Source organism: Arachis ipaensis, chromosome B2, assembly GCF_059453495.1.
Source record: "Arachis ipaensis isolate K30076 ecotype BB chromosome B2, ASM5945349v1, whole genome shotgun sequence".
Taxonomy (NCBI): Eukaryota; Viridiplantae; Streptophyta; class Magnoliopsida; order Fabales; family Fabaceae; genus Arachis; species Arachis ipaensis.
This window is the reverse complement of record NC_142437.1, coordinates 91,902,128-91,916,915: the sequence shown is the minus strand read 5'-3', so window position 1 is coordinate 91,916,915 and position 14,788 is coordinate 91,902,128. Positions and strand designations below refer to the sequence as shown.

General features: G+C 37.5%; 1 non-coding gene across 1 annotated transcript; it reads left to right on the top strand.

Annotated features, from left to right (window-relative positions):
• Positions 1-9,401: 9,401 nt before the first annotated feature.
• LOC148574846 (small nucleolar RNA R71) lies at positions 9,402-9,509 on the top strand. Its single transcript, XR_015906434.1, has one exon. It is a non-coding gene; the product is annotated as a small nucleolar RNA R71 (small nucleolar RNA).
• Positions 9,510-14,788: the final 5,279 nt, after the last annotated feature.

The following is a 14,788-nucleotide window of genomic DNA, read 5'->3' as shown; positions in this document are numbered from 1 at the left end:
ATTGGTGCAGGGATGTAAATGCCTTGACACCTCAGGATCTGTGGACCCCACAGGATCATCTAAGGATCTGTGGACCTCACAGGATCCCTACCCACCTCACCCTCTCTTTCTCCATTCATGACCATCCCTTTTGTTTTCTATTCACCACTCACATCCATGCCCACATCCCTCCATCTCCTCCATATCTTCTTCTTCTTCTTCTTCTATTTTTTCTTCTTTTGCTCGAGGGCGAGCAACATTCTAAGTTTGGTGTGGTAAAAGCATGAGATTTTTGTTTTTCCATTACCATTGATGGCACCTAAGGCCAGAAAAACCTCTAGAAAGAGGAAAGGGAAGACAAAAGCTTCCATCAAGGGTCTATAGCTCAGTGGTAGAACATTTGACTGCAAATCAAGAGATCCTTGAGATACCTCAGGGGATACATATTCTTCCACACAATTATTGGAAGCAACTAAGGGTGGAACATCAAGAGCACTCCATCATCCTTCATGAAATAAGAGAATATCAAAAAGCAATGAGGGAGGAGCAACAAAGACAAGGAAGAGACATAGAAGAGCTCAAGGACATCATTGGTTCCTCAAGAAGGAAGCGCCACCATCACTAAGGTGGATTCATTCCTTGTTCTTACTTCTTCTGTTTTTCATTTTCTATGTTGTGTGCTTATCTATGTTTGTGTCTTCATTACATGATCATTAGTAAGTAGTAACTATGTCTTAAAGATATGAATGTCCTATGAATCCATCACCTCTCTTAAATGAAAAATATTTTAATTCAAAAGAACAAGAAGTACATGAGTTTCGAATTTATCCTTGAACTTAGTTTAATTATATTGATGTGGTGACAATGCTTCTTGTTTTCTGAATGTATGCTTAAACAGTGCATATGTCTTTTGAAGTTGTTGTTTAAGAATGTTAAATATGTTGGCTCTTGAAAGAATGATGACTAGGAGACATGTTATTTGATAATCTAAAAAATCATAAAAATGATTCTTGAAGCAAGAAAAAGCAGCAAAGAACAAAGCTTGCAGAAAAAAAAATGGGCGAAAAAAAAATAGAAAGAAAAAGAAAAAGCAAGCAGAAAAAGCCAAAGCTCTTAAAACCAAGAGGCAAGAGCAAAAAGCCAATAACCCTTAAAACCAAAAGGCAAGGGCAAATAAAAAGGATCCCAAGGCTTTGAGCATCAGTGGATAGGAGGGCCTAAAGGAATAAAATCCTGGTCTAAGCGGCTAAACCAAGCTGTCCCTAACCATGTGCTTGTGGCGTGTAGGTGTCAAGTGAAAACTTGAGACTGAGCGGTTAAAGTCAAGGTCCAAAGCAAAAAAAAAAAGAGTGTGCTTAAGAACCCTGGAAACCTCTAATTAGGGACTTTAGCAAAGCTGAGTCACAATCTGAAAAGGTTCACCCAGTTATGTGTCTGTGGCATTTATGTATCCGGTGGTAATACTGGAAAACAAAGTGCTTAGGGCCACGGCCAAGACTCATAAAGAAGCTGTGTTCAAGAATCATCATACTGAACTAGGAGAACCAATAACACTATCTGAACTCTGAGTTCCTATAGAAGCCAATCATTCTGAACCTCAATGGATAGAGTGAGATGCCAAAACTATTCAAGAGGCAAAAAGCTATAAGTCCCCCTCATCTGATTGGAGCTATGTTTCATTGATAGTTTGGAATTTATAGTATATTCTCTTCTTTTTATCCTATTTGATTTTCAGTTGCTTGGGGACAAGCAACAATTTAAGTTTGGTGTTGTGATGAGCGGATAATTTATACGCTTTTTGGCATTGTTTTTAGTATGTTTTCAGTAGAATCTAGTTACTTTTAGGGATGTTTTCATTAGTTTTTATGTTAAATTCACATTTCTGGACTTTACTATGAGTTTGTGTGTTTTTCTATGATTTCAGGTATTTTCTGGCTGAAATTGAGGGACTTGAGCAGAAATCAGATTCAGAGGTTGAAGAAGGACTGCTGATGCTGTTGGATTCTGACCTCCCTGCACTCAAAGTGGATTTTCTGGAGCTACAAAACTCAAAATGGTGCACTTCCAATTGCGTTGGAAATTAGACATCCAGGGCTTTCAGGAAATATATAATAGTCCATACTTTGGCCAAGAATAGATGACGTAAACTGGCGTTCAACGCCAGCTTACTGCCTAAATCTGGCGTCCAGCGCCAGAAAAGGATCCAAAACCAGAGTTGAACGCCCAAACTGGCACAAAAACTGGCGTTCAACTCCAAGAAGGACCTCTACACGTGCAACACTCAAGCTCAGCCCAAGCACACACCAAGTGGGCCCCAGAAGTGGATTTATGCATCAATTACTTACTCATGTAAACCCTAGTAGCTAGTTTATTATAAATAGGACCTTTTACTACTGTATTAGACGTCTTTTTGACCATCTTTGATCAGTTGTATGCTATCTTAGATCACGTTTGAGGGCTGGCCTCTCGGCCATGCCTGGACTTTCACTTATATAATTTTAACGGTAGAGCTTCTACACTCCATAGATTAAGGTGTGGAGCTCTGTTGTTCCTCAAAGATTAATGCAAAGTACTACTGTTTTCTATTCAATTCATCTTGTTTCGCTTCTAAGATATTAATTCGTACTTCAATCTGAATGTGATGAACGTGACAATCATCATCATTCCCTATGAACGCGTGCCTGACAACCACTTCCGTTCTACCTTAGAGTGAATGAGTAACTCTTAGATCTCCTAACCAGAATCTTCGTGGTGTAAGCTAGAATGATGGCGGCATTCAAGAGAATTCGGAAGGTCTAAACCTTGTCTGTGCTATTCTGAGTAGGATTCAATGAATGAATGACTGTGACGAGCTCCAAACTCGCGATTGCAGGGCGTTAGTGACAGACGCAAAAGGATAGTAAATCCTATTCCAGCATGATCAAGAACCGACAGATGAATAGCCGTGCCGTGACAGGGTGCGTTGACCATTTTCACTGAGAGGATAAGATGAAGCCATTGACAAGGGTGATGCCTCCAGACGATTAGCCGTGCCGTGACAGGGCATTGGATCATTTTCCCGAGAGATGACCGAAAGTAGCCATTGACAGTGGTGATGTATCACATAAAGCCAGCCATGGAAAGGAGTAAGACTGACTGGATGAAGATAGCAGGAAAGCAGAGGTTCAGAGGAACGAAAAGCATCTCCATTCGCTTATCTAAAATTCCTACCAATGATTTACATAAGTACCTTTATCCCTATTCTATTATTTTATTTTCGAAAACCCATTACTGTTTTATATCCGCCTGACTGAGATTTACAAGGTGACCATAGCTTGCTTCATACCGACAATCTCCGTGGGATTCGACCCTTACTCACGTAAGGTATTACTTGGACGACCCAGTGCACTTGCTGGTTAGTTATGCGAAGTTGTGAAGACATGTTTAGACCATGGTCCTGTGCATCCGTTTTTGGTGCCATTGCCAGGGAATCAATTTCGAACAACAATTCACAACCTGAGTAGCAATTTCGTATACCAATTATTTAGAGTGATCTACCAATCTTTTCCCTAATCAAAACACAAGATAAAATATTTTTTAAGAATTTAAAATCGAAAAATTCATTTCTCACTAGGCAAGTTTAATTTGTTTTGCACCATTAAAAAAGATAACATATTAAGACAAATATATCACTCTTTTTTTAATTATAAGGAATAATTTAGTCCTTTGTATTTTTGGTTAGGACATCATTGATAGTTTGTTGAAGTATTCATTTACTCATTGATATGTAAAAATTTAATTTACCCACCGCATACGCGAAAATTTAGAAAAAGATAGTTCTGCGTACGCATACATTGTTCGCTACGCGAGATTTCTAGACAGTGAAGAGGTTCTACGTATGCATAATACATCCTGCGTACGCATGAGTGTAAAAGTGACAACGTCGCATACATAGCCATGTTCCGCATATGTGGTGTGCGAAATCGTGATCATTCCATTCCTTGGTAACGGCGCTAAAAACTTAATACGCACGTTCATGATCTTATATCTGTTTCACAACTTCGTACAACTAACCAGCAAGTGCACTGGGTCGTCCAAGTAATAAACCTTACGTGAGTAAGGGTCGATCCCACGGAGATTGTCGGCTTGAAGTAAGCTATGGTCACCTTGTAAATCTCAGTCAGGCGGATTAAATTGTATTAAGAAATTATAGTGGATGAAAATAAATAAAATATAAAATAGGATAGTGGTACTTATGTAATTCATTGGTGAGAATTTCAAATAAGCGTATAGAGATGCTTTTGTTCCTCTGATCTCTGCTTTCCTGCTGTCTTCATCCAATCAATCCTACTCCTTTCCATGGCAAGCTTTATGTAGGGCATCACCGTTGTCAATGGCTACATCCCATCCTCTCTGTGAAAAAGGTCCAAATGCTCTGTCATGGCACGGCTAATCATCTGTCGGTTTTTGATCATACTGGAATAGGATCCATTGATCCTTTTGCATCTGTCACTACGCCCAGCACTCGCGAGTTTGAAGCTCGTCACAGCCATCCCTTCTCAGATCCTACTCGGAATACCACAGACAAGGTTTAGACTTTCTGAATCTCAGGAATGGCCATTCATGGGTTCTAACTTATACCACGAAGACACTAATAACTCGGACTCGGTCCCCTGTATTAGATATCCAAGAGATACCCATTCAATCTAAGGTAGAACGGAAATGGTTGTCAGGCACGCGTTCATAAGTTGAGAATGATGATGACTGTCACGATCATCACATCCATCATATTGAAGTGCGAATGAATATCATAGAAGCAGAATAAGTAGAATTGAATAGAAAAACAGTAGTACTTTGCATTAATCTTTGAGGAACAACAGAGCTCCACACCTTAATCTATAGTGTGTAGAAACTCTACCGTTGAAAAATACATAAGTGAAAGGTTCAGGCATGGCCGAATGGCCAGCCCACAAACGTGATCTAAAGATGAAACTAAAGATGATCCGAAGATCTAAATACAATAGTAAAAAGTCCTATTTATACTAAACTAGTTACTAGGGTTTACAGAAATAAGTAAATGATGTAGAAATCCACTTTCGGGGCCCACTTAGTGTGTGCTTGGGCTGAGCTTGAAGTTTACACGTGGAGAGGTCATTCTTGGAGTTGAACGCCAGTTTGTAACGTGTTTCTGGCGTTGAACTCCACTTTGCAACTTGTTTCTGGCGCTGAACGCCAGACTGCAACATGGAACTGGCGTTCAACGCCAGTTTACGTCCTCTAAACTCGAGCAAAGTATAAACTATTATATATTTCTGGAAAGCCCTGGATGTCTACTTTCCAACGCAATTGGAAGCGTGCCATTTGGAGTTCTGTAGCTCAAGAAAATTCATTTTGAGTGCAGGGAGGTCAGAATCCAACAGCATCTGCAGTCCTTCTTCAACCTCTAAATCTGATTTTTGCTCAGGTCCCTCAATTTCAGCCAGAAATTACCTGAAATCATAGAAAAATACACAAACTCATAGTAAAGTCTAGAAATGTGAATTTTAATTAAAAACTAATAAAAATATACTAAAAACTAACTAAATTATACTGAAAACTATGTAAAAACAATGCCAAAAAGCGTATAAACTATCCGCTCATCACAACACCAAACTTAAATTGTTGCTTGTCCCCAAGCAACTGAAAATCAAATAGGATAAAAAGAAGAGAATATACTATAAATTCCAAAATATCAATGAAACATAGCTCCAATAAGATGAGCGGGACTTATAGCTTTTTGCCTCTTGAATAGTTTTGGCATCTCACTTTATCCATTGAAGTTCAGAATGATTGGCATCTATAGGAACTCAGAGTTCAGATAGTATTATTGATTCTCCTAGTTCAGTATGTTGATTCTTGAACACAGCTACTTTATGAGTCTTGGTCGTGGCCCTAAGCACTTTGTTTTCCAGTATTACCACCGGATACATAAATGCCACAGACACATAACTGGGTGAACCTTTTCAGATTGTGACTCAGCTTTGCTAAAGTCTCCAATTAGAGGTGTCCAGGGTTCTTAAGCACACTCTGTTTTTGCTTTGGACCTTGACTTTAACCGCTTAGTCTCAAGTTTTCACTTGACACCTTCACGCCACAAGCACATGGTTAGGGACAGCTTAGTTTAGCCGCTTAGGCCAGGATTTTATTCCTTTAGGTCCTCCTATCCACTGATGCTCAAAGTCTTGGATCCTTTTTATTTACCCTTGCCTTTTGGTTTTAAGGGCTATTGGCTTTTTGCTCTTGCCTTTTGGTTTTAAGAGCTTTTGGCTTTTTCTGCTTGCTTTTTTTTTTTGCAAGCTTTCTGTATTCACTGCTTTTTCTTGCTTCAAGAATCAATTTTATGATTTTTTAGATTATCAAATAACATGTCTCCTTTTTCCTTATTCTTCAAGAGCCAACATATTTAACATTCTTAAACAACAACTTCAAAAGACATATGCACTGTTCAAGCATTCATTCATAAAACAAAAAGTATTGTCACCACATCAAAATAATTAAACTAGTTTCAAGGATGAATTCGAAACCATGTACTTCTTGTTCTTTTGTTTTTAAAACATTTTTCATTTAAGAGAGATGATGGATTCATATTCACTACTTTAAGGCATAGACACTTAGATACTAATGATCATGTAATAAGACACAAACATAGATAAACATTTAACATAAAAACGAAAAACAGAAAATTTAAGATCAAGGAATGAGTCCACCTTAGTGATGGTGGCGTTTCCTTCTTGAGGAACCAATGATGTCCTTGAGCTCTTCTATGTCTCTTCCTTGTCTTTGTTGCTCCTCCCTCATTGCTCTTTGATCTTCTCTAATTTCATGGAGGATGATGGAGTGCCCTTGATTTTCCACCCTTAGTTGCTTCCAATAATTGTGTGGAGGAAAATGTATCCCCTGAGGTATCTCAGGGATCTCTTGATTTGTAGTCAAATGTTTTACCACTGAGCTATAGACCTTTGAGATGAATCTCTCCATCTCCTATGACTTGGAGGTGGAAGCTTTTGTCTTTCATTTCCTCTTTCTAGAGGTTTCTCTGGCCTTAGGTGCCATCAATGGTTATGGAAAAATAAAAAAGCAATGCTTTTTCCATACCAAACTTAGAATGTTGCTCGCCCTCGAGTAAAAGAAGAAAGAATAGAAGAAAAAGAAGAAGATATGGATGTGAGTGGTGAAGAGGTGATGGGGAAGAGAGATTGAGGTGATATAGGATTATGAGGAGGGAAGGTGAGTGGAGGTATGTAGGGATCCTGTGGGGTCCACAGATCCTGAGGTGATCCTGTGGGGTCCACAGATCCTGAGGTGTCAAGGATATCCCTGCACCAACTAGGCATGCAAAATGCCCTTGCATGCATTTCTGGCGTTTAAACGCCGAAGTGATGCTTGTTCTGGGCGTTCAACGCCCATGTGCAGCATGTTTCTGGCGTTGAACGCCAGCTTCATGCTTGTTTCTGGCGTTCAGCGCCAGCTCCATGCTCTGTTCTGGCGTTGAACGCCAGCCAGATGCTCCTTACTGGCGTTTGAACGCCAGTAAGTCCTTCCTCTAGGGTGTGATTTTTCTTCTGCTATTTTTGATTCTGTTTTTAATTTTTTTGATTTATTTTGTGACTCCACATGATCATGAACCTAATAAAACATGGAAGGACAATAAAAATAAAAAATAAAATTAGATAAATAAAAATTAGGTTGCCTCCCAACAAGCGCTTCTTTAATGTCAATAGCTTGACAGTGGGCTCTCATGGAGCTACACAGGTGATCAGGTCAATTTTGTAGACTCCCAACACCAAACTTAGAGTTTGGCTGAGGCCTCCCAACACCAAACTTAGAGTTTGACTGTGGGGGCTTTAGTTGACTCTGTACCGAGAGAAACTTTTCATGCTTTCTCTCCATTGTTACAGAAGGAGATCCTTGAGTTTTAAACACAAGGTTGTCCTCATTTAGTTGAAGGACCAACTCTCCTCTGTCTACATCAATCACAGCTCTTGCTATGGCTAAGAAGGATCTTCCAAGGATGATGGATTCATCCTCATCCTTCCCAGTATCTAGGATTATGAAATCAGCAGGGATGTAAAGGCCTTCAACCTTTACTAGTACGTCCTCTACTTGTCCATAAGCCATTTTCATGGAGTTGTCTGCCATCTCTAATGAAAAATTGGCAGCCTGTACCTCAAGAATTTCCAGTTTCTCCATTACAGAGAGTGGCATGAGGTTTATCCCTGACCCAAGGTCGCACAGATCCTTCTCAAAGGTCATGGTGCTTATGGTACAAGGTATTAAGAACTTTCCAGGATCCTGTTTCTTCTGAGGAAATGTCAGTTGATCCAGATCACTTAGTTCATTGATGAGCAAGGGGGTTCATCTTCCCAAGTCTCATTACCAAATAATTTGGCATTCAGCTTCATGATTGCACCAAGGTACTTGGTAACTTGCTCTTCAGTAACATCCTCATTCTCTTCAGAAGAAGAATACTCATCAGAGCTCATGAAGGGCATAAGGAGGTTCAATGGAATTTCTATGGTCTCTAGATGAGCCTCAGATTCCTTTGGTTCCTCAAAGGAAAACTCCTTCTTGCTTGAGAGACGTCCCATGAGGTTATCCTCAGTGGGGTTTACGTCCTCTCTGTCCTCCATGCATTCGGCCATATTGATTGTATCAATGGCCTTGCACTCTCTCTTTGGATTCTCTTCTGTATTGCTTGGGAGAGTACTAGGAGGTGTTTCAGTAATTTTCTTACTCCGCTGGCCCACTTGTGCCTCCAAATTTCTTATGGAGGACCTTGTTTCACTCATGAAACTTAGAGTGGCCTTGGACAGATCAGAGACTAAGTTTGCTAAATTAGAGGTATTTTGTTCAGAGTTCTCTGTCTGTTGCTGAGAAGATGATGGAAAAGGTTTACTATTGTTAAACTCGTTTTTTTCACCATTATTAAAGCCTTGTTGAGACTTTTGTTGATCCTTCCATGAGAGATTTGGGTGATTTCTCCATGAGGGATTATAGGTGTTTCCATAGGGTTCACCCATATAATTCACCTCTGCTATTGCAGGGTTCTTAGGATCATAAGCTTCTTCCTCAGAAGATGCCTCTTGAGTACTGTTGGATGATTCCTTCAATCCATTCAGACTCTGAGAGATCATATTGACTTGCTGAGTCAATATTTTATTCTGAGCCAATATGGCATTCAGAGTATCAATTTCAAAAACTCCCTTCTTCTGAGGCGTCCCATTACTTACAGGATTCCTCTCACAAGTGTACATGAATTGATTATTTGCAACCATGTCAATAATTTCTTGAGCTTCTGTAGGCGTTTTCTTTAGGTGAATGGATTCACCTGCAGAATGGTCCAATGACATCTTGGAGAACTCAGACAGACTATAATAGAATATATCCAGAATGTTCCATTCTGAAAGCATGTCAGAAGGACACCTTTTGGTCATCTGCTTGTATCTTTCCCAAGCTTCATAGAGGGATTCACCATCTTTTTGCTTGAAGGTCTGAACATCCACTCTAAGCTTGCTCAGCTTTTGAGGAGGAAAGAACTTAGCCAAGAAGGCTGTGACCAGCTTATCCCAAGAGTTCAGGCTATCTTTAGGTTGTGAGTCCAACCATATTCTAGCTCTGTCTCTTACAGCAAAAGGGAAAAGCATGAGCCTGTAGACTTCAGGATCTACTCCATTAGTCTTCACAGTCTCACAGATCTGCAGGAATTTAGTTAAGAACTGAAAATGATCTTCTGATGGAAGTCCATGAAACTTGCAGTTCTGTTGCATTAGAGAAACTAATTGAGGTTTAAGCTCAAAATTGTTTGCTCCAATGGCAGGGATTGAGATGCTTCTTCCATGTAAATTGGAATTAGGTGCAGTAAAGTCACCAAGCATCCTCCTTGCATTATTATTATTTTCGGCTGCCATCTCCTCTTCCTTTTCGAAAATTTCTGTAAGGTTGTCTCTGGATTGTTGTATTTTAGCTTCTCTTATTTTCCTCTTCAAAGTCCTTTCAGGTTCTGGATCAGCTTCAACAAGAATGTTCTTGTCCTTGCTCCTGCTCATATGAAAAAGGAGGGAACAGAAAATAATAATAGGGATCCTTTTTACCACAGTATAGAGGTTCCCTTGTTGTTAGTAGAAGAAGAAAGGGAATAAGAGTGAAGAAGAATGGATAATCCAAACATAAGGGTGAGGATAGGAGCAGAGATATGAGATGAGGAGAAGTGTTAGTAAGTAATTAAATAAATAGAAGGGGATGAGAGAGAGGGAATTTCGAAAAAAAATAAAATAAAATAAAAAATTCGAAAATTGAAATTGAAATTAAATTAAAATTAAAACAATTAGTTAATTAAAAAGGAAATTTGAAAAAGGGGGAGATAATTTTCGAAAATTAGAGAGGGAGAATTAGTTAGGTAGTTTTGAAAAAGATATGATTGAAACAAAAAGATATGATTGAAATTGAAAAAGATTTGAAAATCAATTTTGAAAAGATAAAAAGATAAGAAGTTAGAAAAGATATTTTAAAATCATATTTTTGAAAAAGATATGATTTTAAAAAGATATGATAGAAAGATATGATTAGAAATAGTTTTGAAAAAGATTTGAATTTTAAAATCACAATTAATGACTTGACTCACAAGAAATCACAAGATATGATTCTAGAACTTAAAGTTTGAATCTTTCTTAACAAGAAAGTAACAAACTTGAAATTTTTGAATCAAAACATTAATTGTTGATGATATTTTCGAAAATAAATAAGAAAAATGAAAAAGATTTGATTTTTGAAAAAGATTTTGAAAAAGATAAGATTTTCAAATTGAAAATTTGATTTGACTCATAAGAAACAACTTGATTTTAAAAATTTTTGAAAAAGTCAACTCAAATTTTCAAATTTGATGAGAAGAAAAAGGGAAAGATATTTTTTTGATTTTTGAATTTTTAATTATGAGAGAGAAAAACATAAAAAATGACTCACAACATGAAAATTTTGAATCAAAACACATGATGCATGCAAGAACACTATGAATGTCAAGATGCACACCAAGAACACTTTGAAGATCATGATGAACATCAAGAACATGTGTTTGAAAAATTTTTGATGCAAAGAAAACATGCAAGACACCAAACTTAGAAATATTTAATCCTTAGACACTATGAATGCAAAGATGCACATGAAAAACAACAAAAGACACAAAATAAGAAAACATCAAGATCAAACAAGAAGACTTACCAAGAACAACTTGAAGATCATGAAGAATACTATGAATGCATGAATTTTTCGAAAATTTTATGCAAAATTTAAAACATGCAATTGACACTAAACTTAAAATTGACTCAAGACTCAAACAAGAAACACAAGAATATTTTTTATTTTTTTTATTTTATGAATTTTTTTGGTATTTTTCGAAAATTATTTGAAAAAGAAAAATAAGGATTCCAAAATTTTTAATATGAATTCCAGGAATCTTGCACTCTTAGTCTAAAGCCTCAGTCCAGGAATTAGACATGGCTCACTAGCCAGCCAAGCTTTCAATGAAAGCTCCGGTCCAAAACACTAGACATGGCCAATGGCCAGCCAAGCTTTAGAAGATACAAATCAGTCATACAATAACAAATTTGATTAGCAACAACTAGTTTGCTCTTGTAATCATGATTTGGAAGCCTCAGTCCAAATGAATTTAGACATGGCTTTACAGCCAGCCAGGCTTCAACATGCTTCATGAAACACTAGAATTCATTCTTAAAAATTCTGAAGAAAAATATATTTTATTTTTTTGGAAATTTTTTTCGAAAATTAAAGGAATAAAAACAAAAACTTAAAATTAAAATAAAGTTACCTAATCTGAGTAACAAGATGAACCGTCAGTTGTCTAAACTCGAACAATCCCCGGTAACGGCGCCAAAAACTTGGTGTGCGAAATCATGATCATTCCATTCCTTGGTAACGGCACTAAAAACTTATTACGCACATTCATGATCTTATATCTGTTTCACAACTTCGTACAACTAACCAGCAAGTGCACTGGGTCGTCCAAGTAATAAACCTTACGTGAGTAAGGGTCGATCCCACGGAGATTGTCGGCTTGAAGCAAGCTATGGTCACCTTGTAAATCTCAGTCAGGCGGATTAAACTGTATTAAGAAATTATAGTGGATAAAAATAAATAAAATATAAAATAGGATAGTGGTACTTATGTAATTCATTGGTGAGAATTTCAGATAAGCGTATAGAGATGCTTTCGTTCCTCTGATCTCTGCTTTCCTGCTGTCTTCATCCAATCAATCCTACTCCTTTCCATGGCAAGCTTTATGTAGGGCATCACCGTTGTCAATGGCTACATCCCATCCTCTCTGTGAAAAAGGTCCAAATGCTCTGTCACGGCACGGCTAATCATCTGTCGGTTCTCGATCATACTGGAATAGGATCCATTGATCCTTTTGCGTCTGTCACTACGCCCAGCACTCGCGAGTTTGAAGCTCGTCACAGCCGTCCCTTCCCAGATCCTACTCGGAATACCACAGACAAGGTTTAGACTTTCCGGATCTCAGGAATGGCCATCCATGAGTTCTAACTTATACCACAAAGACACTAATAACTCGGACTCGGTCCCCTGTATTAGATATCCAAGAGATACCATTCAATCTAAGGTAGAACGGAAGTGGTTGTCAGGCACGCATTCATAAGTTGAGAATGATGATGACTGTCACGATCATCACATCCATCATATTGAAGTGCGAATGAATATTTTAGAAGTGGAATAAGTTGAATTGAATAGAAAAACAGTAGTACTTTGCATTAATTTTTGAGGAACAGCAGAGCTCCACACCTTAATCTATGGTGTGTAGAAACTCTACCGTTGAAAAATACATAAGTGAAAGGTTCAGGCATGGCCGAATGGCCAGCCCCCAAACGTGATCTAAAGATGAAACTAAAGATGATCCGAAGATCTAAATACAATAGTAAAAAGTCCTATTTATACTAAACTAGTTACTAGGGTTTACAAAAATAAGTAAATGATGTAGAAATCCACTTCCGGGGCCCACTTGGTGTGTGCTTGGGCTGAGCTTGAAGTTTACACGTGGAGAGGTCATTCTTGGAGTTGAACGCCAGTTTGTAACATATTTCTGGCGTTGAACTCCACTTTGCAACTTGTTTCTGGCGCTGAACGCCAGACTGCAACATGAAGCGCGCCATTTGGAGTTTTGTAGCTCCAGAAAATCCATTTTAAGTGCAGGGAGGTCAGAATCCAACAGCATCTGCAGTCCTTCTTCAACCTCTGAATCTGATTTTTGCTCAGGTCCCTCAATTTCAGCCAGAAATTACCTAAAATCACAGAAAAACACACAAACTCATAGTAAAGTCCAGAAATGTGAATTTTAATTAAAAACTAATAAAAATATACTAAAAAATAACTAAATTATACTGAAAACTATGTAAAAACAATGCCAAAAAGCGTATAAACTATCCGCTTATCAATATGTGAATGTGTGGCAGAGCCTAAAACTCGTGTCACGTGACACTGTTGTGTATGCAACCATATCAGATTTGCCAAAAAGCTGTTAAGTTTAGAAAAATAAGTTTTTTATACCAAATTTCAAACGTGCATACCTTTTTCGTTAGAAATTATTTTCAGTCCGTTCTTTAAACATTATAAACTTCTGGGACCAAATTTTTATTCAAAATAAGTTTTACAAGATTTGGGAGTTCGAAAGCCAAAATATGACCCACCGAAGTTAGTCAAAAATTCAATTTTTACCAAAAGTTCAAATCCTCTTGTTTTCCAAAATTCTCAATCCAAAACCAACCAAATCAATCCCAAATATTCACATATATTCTCAAATATTAGTCTCTTACTTATCAATCATTTAATCACCTAAATTATTAACTTTTCTTTATGAACTCATCACACGTCACATATATATATATAGACACATACACATATTAATTCCATTATCAAATCTAACTATTTAAAATATTCAAGCCTATCTTATGACAACTAGCCTAAGTTTTCATGCAACATTATATATTATCTACAAGAAACCATATATATATATATATATACACACACACACACATATTAATTCCATTATCAAATCTAACTATTTAAAATATTCAAACCTATCTTATGACAACTAGCCTAAGTTTTCATGCAACATTATATATTATCTACAAGAAACCAAAATCATACCTTGACTGATTCCTCTCTAAGCCACAAAACACCCATAAAATCTCTTGTCCACAAGCTTCTAAGTCTCCAAATCAACTCAACAAACTTCAACCACCAGAATTATGTCCCAATTCACCAATTTGACTCCAAATCAACATGAAATTCAATCTAATTTCATACAATTTCACTATAATCAATAAAAGAGTTCACTAGTTCACTAATTAACAAAGGTTTAGTGGTTCCTTACCTTACCATCAAAATTACACAATTTCTCAATACCCGAAACCAAAAATACGAAATTAATGAGAGGTAAGGACTGTGTGAGAACTTTTGAGTTTCTTATCACTTTGTTTAGATAGATTTAGAGAGTTCGACGAGGCAGTCGCATGAACGCAAATGGTGCGATGATCGGAACTCCTGGTTAAAAGTTACGAGGAATTGAATTTTTTGAAGTGGAAGAATTTAGGGTTCTTGTTCTTGCTTCTCTTCCTCAGCGTGGTTTTATGAAAGGTAAGGGAAGAAGGCCGAGATGAGTTGTATATATGTTGGGCCTTGGGCTAATACGAGTTCGATTCAATCGGTTCGGTTCGTTAGTTTGGTTTTAGACCAAAATATTTAAAATTAGTGTTTTAATTCGTAT